The 12,510-nt window shown below is 42.3% G+C and overlaps 1 protein-coding gene across 2 annotated transcripts in view; it reads right to left on the reverse strand.

Moving 5' to 3' along the window:
- The window catches only part of ADNP (activity dependent neuroprotector homeobox), a 32,168-nt gene extending 20,865 nt beyond the window's left edge, over nt 1-11,303 (reverse strand). The window contains exons 1-2 of one of the 2 annotated variants that reach the window (XM_037059898.1): nt 10,644-11,303; nt 8,469-8,559 (exon numbers count right to left, since the gene is read on the reverse strand). The gene's annotated coding sequence lies outside the window, so the exon portion shown is untranslated. The remainder of the gene's footprint in view (nt 1-8,468; nt 8,560-10,643) is intronic. The other variant, XM_037059899.1, reaches the window with a different exon arrangement.
- Between the last annotated feature and the right edge of the window lie 1,207 nt (nt 11,304-12,510).

Here is a 12,510-nt window from a genome sequence, read left to right on the forward strand (position 1 = left end):
AGGTATATGAACTGTATCTCAATAAAACTGTTAAAAAAGCAATTAGGCCTAGTATAAGATTACAAAATATGGAAAAGGCAAAGAACACAAAATAACTTAAAATTTTACATAAAGACATAGTTAACATGGAGATAATATTTATCCTTGCAGACTTTTATGCATACAGAATTTGTCTCTTAAAGAAACAAAATCCTTGTTTTTCAGAGTTTATACATGCAGCAAGGAAATGTTGCTTAGAAATTTTGTAAATTTTTAAGAACTGTTTTTTCCAGCAAAGACTAGCCTCAAATGCCTGTTAAGCTTAAAATGTGATTAGTCTGAAATGAATTGAGATGCGCCTTAAAATTATTTTGTTTATATTGTGGTAAAATACACAACAAAAATGGTTAAGATAGTAAATTTTGTAATGTACATACCTAGCTCATGGTATTAAATGGTCACAATATTGTGCTATCATCACCACCATCCACTGCCAGAACTCTTTTCATCTTTTATACCGAAACTCTATACCCATTCAACCCTGCATTTCTCCCCCTCTCTGTATCTGGCAACAACCATTCCCATTCTATTCTGTTTCTGATTTTGACTAAGTACATTCATTTAAACAAAATCATTAAATATTTGTCTTTTTGTGACTGGCTTATTTTACCTGGCATAATATCCCCAAGTTTTATTCATATTATAGCATATATCAGAATTTCCTTCCTTTTTAGGGCTGAATAATATTTTCCACAACACATACACATTTTGCTTATCCATTCCTCTGTTAGTGGGTGCCCAGACTCCTTCCACCTTTAAGCTATTGTGAATAATGGTGCCATGAACATGGCTGTACAAGTTAGTATCTCTTCCAGATCCTGTTCCACCTCTTCCACCTACAGTATGCAAGGATTCCAATTTCTCTACATCCTCATCAACCCTTATTTTTTTAATAGTGGCCATCTTAATGGGGATGAATAGTATTTCACTGTAGTGTTGATTTGTATTTCTTTAATGACCACTGACATGGAATGTCTTTTCATATGCTTAACTGGCCAGTTGTGTCTGTCTTCTTTGCAGAAATATGTATTCGAGTCCTTTACCCATATGCGATATACTTACTTTTAAGTATAAAACATACTCAGGATTTCTAAGATTTAGTGTAAAATATACCAAGTATCTCATAAATACCTCCACAAAAATATTGATATTAAAGTGACAATATTTTATATATACTGGGTTAAAATATTAACATTAATTTCACTTTTATTTTTTAAATGTGGCTACTCGCAATATAGATGAACCCCCCAAACATGCTAAGTAAAAGCAGCTTAGTCACAAAAGGATAAATCCTGTATGATTCCACTCCTATGAGACATTTAGAATAGTGAAATTTATAAAGAAAAGTAGAAGGGCAGTGGAATCTAAAAAGCCGGGGAAAGGGAGAATGGGGATTATTGTTTAATTGGTATAGTTTCAGTTTTATAAGCACAAGAAATTCTGGAGGTGGGTGATGGTAATGGCTGCACCACGATATGAGTGTACTTAATGTCACAGAACTGCGCACTTAAACTGTTTAAAATGATGTGATGTATATTGTATAATTAAAAATAGATAAAAAATTTTAAAATGTAGTTACTGGAAAATTTAAGGCAATAGTAGTGATTTTGAAACCAGATTGATTTGCTCACAATTTTATCAGCAGGGTAGCCTGGGTCTCTTTGCCAAAACTATAAATTTTAAGTATTTGTTTAGATTCCTTTGAACAGGACAGATATTCAAGAGCAAGTCCTGAATGCAATACAGAAACTTTGAAGGCCTTTACAAATTTCCAGAACATGTTGGAGAGTATTAAATGAGACCATATGGTAATATATTAATAATCCTCAAATTGTTAAGTACTTAAAAAAATCTTAGTAAAGTTTACTTTCCCAGCAAATCTGCTGTACTCCAAGAGGCCAGGAACAGTGGAATGCAGTAAGTCCTCACTTAAAAGTTATTCTTGATAGGTTTTTGGAACTGCAGTGACATGACATGTAACAAAACCAATTTTACCAAAGGCTAACTGATATGGACAAGAGTTAAGTTCCTACAACGCTGACATCTCATCAGAAACCACATTGAGCAAGATGATTATTTGAGGACCTGCTATATATTACTTTGTCAATGTTAAAGCCTTCAATTAATTCTGCCTTAACTTAATACATTTAATCCTGCTGGGGTTACTTTAACGAGCTCAACTATTAGTTTTGCAAAACTGAAATGATTCTAGAATATGTAGAAGTACAGAAAAAGACCACACTCATTCCAGACCTACTGAACTGAAAGGTCTGCAGAATCACGGAGCCTTAGGTATGAGACAGTAAGATGCTGATGTGATAACAAAAGGAAGGAGAAAAAAGGTTCAAGGGTAAAGTCTATAGTCTACACCAAAATTTGTGCTTTCCAGTAAGACTATTATTTTCATGGACAAAAATTTAGCTGACCTATTGGCCACATGTGAAAATTTTTACCTCAAAACTTCCAATTTCTGTAACAAGGTGACAAGCATAGTAAAGGTTTCCTCCGCCAGAAAACAAAGGCCACAGTGACTAAGAATACAGTGCTAGAGTTGGTCAGGGTTTAAATACCTACTTTGCCACTTACTATCTTTGTGACTCTGAAAATGTCATTTAACCCCTGGAGGGTCTGTCTCTTTATGGTATAACTAGGACATTGTTTAAACATCAGGATTAAATGAGATGATGCCAGTTAACGCTTAAAAGAGGTTATTATTATTATTACCTTAAACCAGATCTTTGACTATTATGAGCCCACACCAGAATATACTTTTAAAAAGCATAAATTGTTATTCCTGGGAATCAGATGTGTTTGCTGTACATGTTCCTGTACACATTATAATGTACAAACTTACACATACACACAGTCGGATTTTTATATATGTGTGAACCACTCATGTCAGAGTAAGCATTTTTTCAAAACCCTCACCCAAGGACATTTCTTTATTGCTTTTAGAGAGAGAGGAAGGGAGAGAAACATTAATGTGAGAGAGAAACATTAATGTGAGAGAGAGTTGCCTACTGTACATGCCCAGGCCAGGGATGGAACCCTCAACCTTTCGGTTATGGGACGATGCTCCAACCAACTGAGCCGCTCCAACCGGGGCAGAGTAAGCATATTAACTTTACAAGCTCTGTGGCACTTAAAATGCTTATGCAATGGAACATCTGCAAATACCCAAAATAAACCTACGTGACTTACAGTTGCACAGAAAGGTAGAATATAATTTAGACTGTGTATATTAAAAAATGCAGGAGTCATTCCTTTTTTAAGACTTTCAGGCTAAAAGACTAGTAAAAATGCTATTATGTTACTGCTTATCCTTTTACTTTCAGACTTCAGACAAGAATCCTAGCTATGACCACCAGAATTTCTACAACACCAATGGAACCAATAGTTTTCAGGGTGTACTTCTGAGAGCATGCTGAGAGACTACATAAGGAACGAATGTTCCTTAGAGGGGAAGACAGAGGGGAAGAGAATGCCTGAGGTACAAGATGAAAGTCGAGCAACTGCAACTGGAGGTGTGGTTCCCGAACACAACTTTATATACTGCAGTCTACATAAAATTTGTTTGAAAGGGGGAAAGATGCCTCACTGCTTAATAATGAAAAAGACAGAGAGTACTCTAACATCCCAATCTAGCTTTAGGGAGGAAGAGATGAGGAGCATTTCCCAATTTACTACTTCATATTGTCGGAAGTGATTCCAACACTCTGCTGTTTGCGTAAGAATTCCATAGGCTTAGAGCTGCTTGCTGTCAATACAGGTAGAAAACCTGGCCTGAGAGAAATGTGAAAAAAGAAAACCGATTCACAAGTGGGCCCAAGAGGACACTGAGATACGTCCTCTGGAATCACTCCAGAGGCATGCGGCTAGTCTTTGCATCTAAATGGCATAAGACAAAAGTAGGTTATTTTCTACCCCTTAAAAAATCTTCCACGCTCTATCAAAACTACTTAGAAATAACTTTCCCGTAGTAACAGGAAATGCACTTTTCTCACTTTTCTTGAAAAATACACTTAAAATCATCCTACCAAGTTTTTATAATCCCTCTCCTAGAGTCAAGGCTTAGCCAAAACATTGTTATTCTTACAGCAGGTCTTGACACTTAATGGTCAATTGACATTATCTGCAGATTTGTTTTATTTTTTTGTTTTTAAATCTAACTTGATCTTGAAACAGGATTCTGAGCACTCACTACATAGGTCACTCTAAATCTTAATTCATCACAAGAGCAAGAAATCTGTTGACTTAAATGGATAATTCCAATTTAAAATCCTGATACATTTTTGCTGTATTTCCACTACACAGAAGTTTCTTCAGATATACCCAGATCTCAAAAGACACTACTCATAAAAGTTCCGAATTGTTGGCAGCTTTTGCCAGAAAAGGAAAGATTTACAGATTTTTGAGGGAAGTAGTTTCTGTGAGCTTTTAAAGGGAGTATAATGGGTTCAGAAAAAGACAGAAATGGCAAAATGGCCAAAGCCAGCAATTATCTGTCTGAGCAAAAATAACTGTTCACAAGGGAGAAGGAACAAGAGGGTCCTAACCCAAAATACTGGGGAAAGCAACAGGGCCATAATCAAACTTTCTTTTCAGATCCTTATTCAGGTAACTCCAAACCAGACACATGCTACTTCAACTAACCATACTATCACAATTTTCATCTGTACTGTTCCTGATGGGGGTGTGGCTAACTTCTTTAACTGTGGAGCCCATTTGGGATCCTTAGGTATTAGCTGACATATAAGCACAGAACATCACTATGAAGATATGAGGCGTTCATTTGAGCCCTCACTAACCAAACAGCCCACAGGAGCATTATAAAAGCCTGTGTTCCTAGCACAGGCCTGGGAACCAGCCCAGACATATTCTGGGGCCCGCTTCATCACTGCACGTGGTAGTGCCTTAATTTCCCTACTTGTGAAACGAGGAGGGTCCTGGGAGAATTGAGAATAACTTATAAAAGTACTTGGAAAATAAACAGGCAAGCCATCAATAGTATTTTATAATACCATAAAGGCCAGCAAGGGGGCCTTTGCACTTACTTAAACAGTCATCCTTATTAAAGGCATCAAGCAAGTCATATGAGAAATGTCACATAAACAAAACAACCCGACGTTGAGCAACTGAACTACAAATCTACCTATCTTTACTGAAAAGGGAATTTGGATGTATATGGATTTATTTTCAATTCTATGGGCTGACCAAACACTGCAAGAGTCTCATATAGATGACATGCATGTTTCTGAGTTAAATCTGAAACCACAATGTATGTTCAGGGCAGTCTTCCCTTAGCAAACTCTTACTAAAAATCTTCTGTGCTCCCCCCTTTATTTCTGGAACACTGCTGAAACTCTTAAGGTTTTAAAATGTGTTTAGCTGCTATCTTAGAACTATACTAGAAATCAGTAAAACCAAGGAAGCTTGTGAGTGCACTTCGAAGAACTCCTGAAGACAGGACAGCGAATACATAAATGCAGACAAGGGAATCTAGAACACAAACACTGCTAAGAATATTGCACTTTACACTGATTAGAATAAAAATGCATACTCTCAACCAAAACTGGCACTTGAAATAGTTTGCTCCCATTTTATCTGTGGCTTTAAACGTCTCCCCCAACGTAACCAGTTGGATATATACGCACCCCAATTTGAAAAGCTGGACTAACATGTGAAGGGAGCTTTCTCCTCCCAGTGAGGCAGAATGTGAGTTCTCATTAGGCTGACCCCCCTACCCTGACAGGTATCAAAGGTAGAGCATGACCAACACACAGGTGGAAGGAACACTAAGGCACCAAGAGACTGAGGGAGCACAATCATCCTGCCTATCACTTACTTTCTCATTAACAGGGTTAGGAACACAAACAATAAAAAACCCACGAAATCATGATGGAACCAAGGCCATTCACGTTGGGCAAAAACATGGATGACTTCTCTTACAAATTATCTCAACAATCCAAGTGGAAAATACCACTGTATAAACAAGAAACATCTTTTACATTCAAAATATCAATTCAGTTAGTATGGGGCTTTGGTTCATCAGTTTCAAATGCCAAGTTTCCAAACCAACAACCAGAAGGTGTAATTGACAGTGGTGCCCATCAGCAAAACATGGCCTTGACTCCAGATTTAACACAAGCTCCTACCAAACTAGAGGAGGAAAAACTGTGTAAGTTTATGTGATGCTAACAACACATTATCTAACTACAATTAAATTATTTACATAGGGGAGCAACATTTTTCTTAATCTTTTTGCCTTTTTAGTCAAGTAAATGAAAGTTCAATTCTCATGGAAATGTCTTCTGGAAGACACAACAGGGTTTATGACATTCTTTTTAAAGTGAAAGTCCTTTGGAAGTCAAAGTGGAACAAGTAGCTTATTACAAAACAGTATTGGGCATCTTGATGTAGACTACAAATTAACTTCTAATCTTATAAAAGAAATTTTTTTGTACTTTAACATTTTAAAAAAGTTTATTTCACTAAGATTCTGCTAGGTTATTTAAAACCACCTACAGTGTTTCATTCTGACATGTTTTTCTCTGCACTCACACGGCCAGCTCTGAAACTGTGGACTATATTTCATGTATGTGTGCACACATGCAGTAATGAAATCAACCTGCTACAGTCTATTACAACGTGTGCAATTTTGTTATGTTTCTCAAAAGAAAAAAACACACACTTAAATTCTGAAGATTTTCTTTTATTTCCTCTACTGATTCCCTACTTGCATTTTATAACAGCTCCACCTTCCTTACTAAACTGTAATTTTAATGTGTAGCCAGAATATGTACATCATAACAGTATCAACCAACAGCTTACTATTTAAAATTTCAAAATATTAGTAATTATTTTAATAGATATTTTCCCAAAATTTATAAGGAAAGCAACAACTCATAGTGTACCTTCTGTAATTATGCTTTTAGCAATCAAAAGTAATAAATACATGTATGCATGCATGTTATAATGAAAATCAAAAGCCATTTTACTTGATAAAATGCTATTTATTGATTGGTTATTTGGTAGCAAGTACACATTCATGAAAAGGCCTACTGTAACCAGAGAATCTTTAAAGTTGTTAGAGGCTTGGCAACTCAGAGATTGGGTCATCAAATACAGGTACCTGAGAAATTACTCGACACAATCTGTTCAATATGGTGACATTTTATTTTAATATAAATAGTATTAGAACTCTTCCTGCACTTCAGCTTAAGGAAAAAATTAGAAATTTAAGCAAAACAAATTAACAGTGGGTATGTTTAAAACCAGTAACTCCTAGATAGGTAGGGCAGGCAGAGGGGTCTTTTGAGATTCATAGCCTAGTGAAGAAACCAAATCAAAGATTTAGTTCAGGATACCCATACCCTACCCTCCAGTTAATTAAGGCTTTTTACTATATACTTTAATGAATCCTCACAATTTACCTAAATCCCAGCCTTCAAGCCCAATTGTTTCACCTTTATTTTTGAGTGTCAAAACCAGGAAACCTTTGAAACCACAGAATACACGTTTTTCTAAGAGCTCACAGCAACTTTTCCTGTAAAGGGAAAATGGCTATTACCACTAAGGACATCAGTTAACACTATATCTTATGTATAATTTGCTAAATCAAACAAAAGGATCTTCAACAATTTAATTTCATCTCAAACATATCCTCAAATATGAAACTGTCTTCAAATTATTCATTTAAAACTCATGTAACTATATATCAAAGATCAAATACAGGTCAAAATTATATCTAACAAATACTAAACAGTATTTAAAACTTACAAATAATACCCATTTAGATCAAGTATCTCATCCTTGTAATTACTAAATAATTATAATAGCGAAGTAATTAAGTCTCTAATGTAATATCTCAACCCAACTGCCTCCTTCTCACTCACAAATTTTACTTGGCAGCAAATGTCCAATGAAAAGTCTCCCTTAAGCACCAAGTGGTTAACTATGTATCAAAGAATGCACCCATTCATTTCCCCATAAATTTACCTTGGTGTATCTACATAAAATACCTATAACAAAGTCTTAAAAGTAACCTTGGGTATCAACCACTGTTAATCTTTGGTAGCAAGTAAATATTCATGAAAAAGCCTGTTCTGATCAGAGAATCTTTAAGGTTTTGAGAAGCTTAGCAACTCTTGAGACTGGGTCACCAAAATATCATAATTGAGAACTTAACATATTTTACGTGCAGAATGCAAATGATTAAACAACATCAGCAACTTAAAATTTTTCTCCTAAGTTGTAAGTCATTTCTCTGTTCAGAACCCACGACTGTAACCAGCTCTAACCGGTTCCTCGAGGAATGTGGCTAGGCTGAAATTTTGGAAGTGTTGGCTTTGGTGGATGGAGACCAAGGAGGGAAAGTCTCTGGCTTCCCCGTTGCTGCAGTTTCCACCCACCAAAATGAATATACCCACCGGTGTGAACTGATAATGGGGTCCAAAGAGCAAAGCAGGAACGGAGTCCAGATCCTCAAAATGGTAGTACAGGGCATAACCACTAGGCCACCTATCAGTTCAGAACAAAAAGTACAACCTTGTGCATCATGGTGCAAAAGCTGGGGCCTAGGTTTCGCATTATGCATCTCACACCTAGGAAATAACAAGAGGAGTAAAATCTATAGAAATAATACACCCCAAGAAGATGGGTGTTCACAGAAGACTGGTGTCAATGCTTTTGCAAAGGTGGTTTGCTGCTAAGATAATGAATGGCAATTACAATTCTGAAGTTGGAAAGAAAATTGTACAATCAGCTGTTGAGTTTGACAATGAAGAACTCAACACGGGCTTGATGTTTACCAACAAGGCTTTACAGATCATGACACCCAGCTACATGCTAATGAAAACTACTACCCCACTAACATCTACCATCCCTCAAGAATGACTAACTCCCAAAGAGTTGGAAAGAGTTGGGCCATGAAGAAGGGAGGTAATCAGCAACACCCCAGACCAGTTACTCTCAGGTTTGAAGCTTTTTCCTTTACCATCTGACCTTGGAAAGACATGGAGATACATGCAAAGCTTAAGGCGGAAAAATTCCAGAATTCCAGAGAAGGGGGAATCTATGTACCAAGAATGTGTCAAGGTGATTCATCAAGAACAAAAGTAGACTGTGGGTCAACACTTATGAAAAGTAAAACGAACTTCTAAAAGGCAAGGTGGATTCTTTAAAAGACAGAAAATCACTGCTCTTGACTCAGTCCTTCGCCATGTTGCTGTCAGCTCACCAACTAGGAGTGCAGTGTGCCTTGCTGAGCCCATTTTCCCATGGTCTGTAGAAGGCGCTGTAAAGCACATCCTGTTCTAGCTCTGGGGCCCTTCCCCCTCTCTGCAGCCTTACCCAGTGCAGGGAATGCGCCCCCTACTGACTCTAACGCTCATTGCCTTTAGCCGACTTGGCTGCGGTGCATTTTGGGTGGGGGCTGGTATTTTCTTCATGGCCATAAACCAGAAGCAACAATGCAGATTTACAAAGAAACTGTATCAAGGTCCCCAGGAGATTCTTTTCTTTTTTCATTTTGAAGGCACTTGCACGAGAAGCATCAGGAATAGGAATTGGGTGTGTGGGGATGGACAGCATTAAAATGGCAAACACGAGAAACAGTTTGGTTCTTTTTCCCTCCTAAGCCTTTGTCTGAGAAATGGGGTTATGGTAAGAGCTGTCCAGAGGAATTGGTGAATGAAAGAACATCAAGAACAGTTAATGTGGGTGTGCGTGGCTAAAAGGGATATTAGATCTTAGCGCCTGATACTGGGCAGAAGAGGAAGAGAAGCAATCGCGCCTTTTCCAGCAGACAGGCATCCAGGTTGGGGGGGGGGGAGGGGAAGGCAGGCAGGCAGGCAGCCCAGAGCCAAGGAAAGAAGAGGTGAATAAAAGGGTACTCAAAGAACTACTCCCATTCATTGCATTAAAAAAAATTTTCGCAGCTTTCTGGGTTCCCGTTTTCTACCATCTCATTGCAAAGTTGGGGCTCACAATGCTCCTAGGAGGTCATGCTAACCAGGCACTGCGACTGAGTAAAGAGGGTGGTGGTGGACTCCGTGGCCAGGATAGGAGGGGAGCTAGCATGGTGGGGAGGAAGGACTGCACAGGAGAGGCAGACTTTCACTCCGTGCTATGCATGCTCCCCGCCCCCCAATCTGTCCCCCTTCCCCTAGCTAAGGATGGGTAGACCTGGCAGAAGGCTCGTCCCAGGCTTTGGGGGTGTGGGTGGGGGCTCGTTGGGAGTGGGGGGCGGAAGGAAGGGATGAGTTCCAGGGATGGGAGAAGCTAGGTTACTGCTGGGGGCGGGGTGGAGGGAGATGCCATTAGCGGCTAAAGCTCCGGGGCCAGGCTGGCTGCTGGCCTCCGCGGACTCACGAGGCTGGGAACGGCGGTCAGGCTGCAAGAGGCGGCGCCTAGCCCCCGGAGCAAAGCCGGGGAGCGGTCCGAACGGGGCGGGCGGTCCGTCAGACCCGGAGTATGCAAAGGAGCGTGTGTGGTTGGAGGGCTGGCAATTTAAACAACAATTCGCCCGCGGGGTCGGCTCGGCGGGAGCCATGCGAACCGAGGGTGGGGAGCAGGGCTGGGCCGCGGGGCCGCGCGCGGCTTACCTTGACTCGGCCTCGAGGCGAGCGCGGGGCCGGCGTGCTCGGGGGCCGGGCGGTAGCAGCGGCGGGCGGGTGGCGGCGGCGGCACGGCTGTGGCGGCGGCGAGGGCGCGCCCGGGGCCTCGTCGCGCTCTGGTTCGGTGGCCTCGGCGGGCTCCGGCTCGCGCCGCGGCCGCGGCTGCTGCCGGGGGGCGCGGCGGGCGCAACAGAGCGGCGGGCGGCGGCGCGAGCAGATCCCTCCAGTACCCGCGCAGGCGGCGGCGGCAGCGTCGTCGAGCGGTGCAGACAAAGGAGGGGCGGAGGGAGGAGACGGAGGGTGTGGGAGAGGCCGCTTCACCGGCGCGGGCAGGCAGGCGGCGGCGGCCGCGCTCCTCTCGCTCTTCAGCTGCGCGGACCGAGAGAGGGAGCTGTGCCTGAGACGCCAAAATCCCCCTTAGCGCTGCCCGCGGGAGGGGGAGGGGGCACAAGATGGCGGCCAGTGGGGGGCGGGAGTTCAGCTCATGAATCTCGGCGGGCGGCGGAGGGGAGACCGGGCCGGCGGAGGCTGCGGCGGCAACGGGCGGGGGAGGGGGCTGATCCCGCGTCTCCCCTCAGCAGACAATACAAGCGCCTCAGAGCGAGTCCCTGAACCTGCCCTAGCCAAAATGGCGGCTGAGAAAGAGCGGAAGTGACGTAAGTGCTCATTAGCATAAGAGGACTCATTGTCCAGCTAAGTGGGGTGGGGGCACAATACCCCTTTCCCCATATGTCCCCCAGGGACAACTCTGTTATTCCCACTTGTGCTTGCACCTAACTTTTTTTCAGGGAGGGTGGCACTAGCACCCCCGACCCCGCCTAAGGGAAATTATATAATCCCCACTGAGGGGGAGCTCTCGCGAGAAGCAAGATTTGCCACTGACCCACTAGGAGGCGCCGCGAATAATGGCCGCAGTGCGCTTCCAGGGCCCGTGTGCGCGGAGGGCGCCTTCCACTGGCCGCAGCGGCGGAGGCACATGTAGAGAGCCGTAGCACCCGCTGCACTCAGGTGGCCGTGCTGGGGATCCCTGCGCGGGCCCAGCTGGGCCTGGACTACATCTGGCGGGAGGGGGCGTGTGGGCAGCCCTGCGGCTCCACGTGCTGAGAGGCCCGCGCGCTCACTGGCTGGGCAGCAGCCAGAAGGGCAGGGATACCTGGCCGGTCTTGCCTGACGCCTTCAGTCTTAAGTTGAGGTGTGAGGGCCTCGTGCTTCACACACGGACTGGAGATGAGACAGAACCCCAAGGGTGATGCCTGCCTAGTGGGGCGGGTTTTACAGAGGGGGGATAGTTGCCCCTGGACTTGACATTCTTCCAAGGCAGCGATGGCCTCTTCTATTTGGCCTGGAGAAGACGAATGGGATCCCTAGGGTTTTGAAGCCACTGGACTTGTGAAGCCTAAGCATGAGAAATGTTGCCGCCAAAGGACCTCAAGATTCTTAAAAACTACACTTGAGTTGAAGTTCCAGGGACACGTTTAGTGCTTCAACGATCTGATTGCATAAGGCAGCATTCGCGCAGACCAGACCGCCTTGGCAAAGTTAGGTCAACCCCCGCCAACATATCTCAACATTTTCAAGCCCACCTTTAATAGAACACATCTGAGAGTGCACCATTGGCTCCACATACTGAAAAGTACATGCCAACTGTGAAGCATTAACCAAGCTTGTTTTCTTAAGATACGTTCTGTAAATACACTATCTTTTGCTGTTACTGTAAATTTCACGGTAACAGTTTCAAACTATACCTAACACCCCCAAAGAATCTTACCTTAATTGAAAACAGTACAAATTGTGGTTATATGTTGCTAAATGTAACCTTCAGTTAGTAGATTTAACAAGCTGTTTCATCCAACAG

The sequence above is a fragment of the Sturnira hondurensis genome, unplaced genomic scaffold, assembly GCF_014824575.4.
Source record: "Sturnira hondurensis isolate 20B ecotype Veracruz unplaced genomic scaffold, ASM1482457v3 Scaffold0011378, whole genome shotgun sequence".
NCBI classification, from domain to species: domain Eukaryota; kingdom Metazoa; phylum Chordata; class Mammalia; order Chiroptera; family Phyllostomidae; genus Sturnira; species Sturnira hondurensis.